This window comes from Palaemon carinicauda, chromosome 6, assembly GCF_036898095.1.
Source record: "Palaemon carinicauda isolate YSFRI2023 chromosome 6, ASM3689809v2, whole genome shotgun sequence".
NCBI classification, from domain to species: Eukaryota; Metazoa; Arthropoda; class Malacostraca; order Decapoda; family Palaemonidae; genus Palaemon; species Palaemon carinicauda.
The window spans coordinates 125241816-125243241 of record NC_090730.1 but is presented as its reverse complement, the minus strand read 5'-3'; the positions used below and the strand labels follow the sequence as shown (position 1 = coordinate 125243241).

General features: G+C 53.8%; 1 pseudogene; it reads right to left on the bottom strand.

The window, feature by feature from the left end:
* Positions 1–354: 354 nt before the first annotated feature.
* Positions 355–473, bottom strand: LOC137643413 (5S ribosomal RNA; annotated as a pseudogene).
* Between the last annotated feature and the right edge of the window lie 953 nt (positions 474–1426).

Genomic DNA, 1426 nt, shown 5'->3' with positions numbered 1-1426 from the left:
CCCCCCTTTTCTTGACGAGTCCGAGAACAGCATCAACAATGTGGGGAAAGGACGAGAATATCCACTCCCATCAAGAGGTTCCATAAGTCAACCCCCATTGCAGGTCTAATTGTTCCGCTGGTCCCATAGGGGCCAGAAAGTCCGGTTAATCGATGCTTTGAAACCACCAGAACTTGGGCCGCCCCACAGGGAACTTATCCTGAGGCGACCGTTCGGAACTTTAGACGGGTTAATGAGGAAAAGAGCCCTAGGAAACGTTTCTATGTAGGGCTGAAAGCTCCGCTTGACTGAGAACAGGTACTGCGACTCTCCTCAGCCTTGCCACAGTCAACTGAAGGGAAGGCTCGGAGGAGGCGACAACAGAATCTGGCGTCCCCAGGCGGTCACCCATCCAAGTACCGACCAGACCCGACGTTGCTTCACCTCGCTGGACGGACGAGAAGTGGGGTTTCCAACGTGGCAAGGCCGTTGACTCAATATCATGGCTAGATACTCCAGATGTTGAGGCAGAAGTAGAGAAGGCTCCTAGCATATTACCATGAACCCCCACTCATGGTAAGGATCTGGAAGCTTGTTCCGGCGTTGAAGAAGGTCGAACCCGAGCTTACCGGAGTTGACCAGACCTCTAAAAGGCGAAGGAGGCGGAAGCCTGCTCCTGAGCGGCCATGAGGAAAGCAGGGAGAGTTCTCTAGGGAAAAACCTGCGATGCCACGGCGGGATCGCCACACTGCATCTTAAGCAGGAACACCTGTAGTCTAGGCTGATTTCCAAGAGCTTCCTGGAAGATGGATGGAATGGAAACTGAAAGTACCTGTCCTTACGATCCAGGGCCTAAGGAGTCCTGTCTCCTCGTTACCAGTCTGATCGACTCTGCTGTTCCACGCTGGACGAAGTTTGTTCGACAAACTTGATCAGAGCTGAGAGGTCGACTACGGAATTCCCGTCTCAGATGCTTTCCTACAAGAAGGGATCGACTGAAGAAGCCGGGGGGTGAAGCCGTCGACGATCCTATGGAGGACCTTCTCCTAAGGCATGGATTATTCTGCCCAAATGGGCAAAACTCTTGCCGACCCCATGGCATAGAGGTTCAGTGACACTGAATTCGCTGACAGAGACGGCAGGGGCGATATCCTTGGCTGATCACGGAGATCGTGCAGGAATCGGCATCGGGAAGCTGTTATTCGGATGAGTAACCTTAGGCATCCCTCTCAGCGTGAGATCTGCAAGGGGGCTTGCCAATCCTAGAGTTCATGAACTCTGCCGCTCCCTCTAGGATTATGCCCCCCCCGGGAGAGCCTCCCGTGCTACCTGTTCCTGACAGGAGGGGACTGCTATTGGACACCTTGTCTTAGTTGTCATAGCCGGTCCGATAACTTAGGCCGACGAGGCTGAAAGAAAAAGGCGCTAGAGCCCTGCAGGGTCTAGA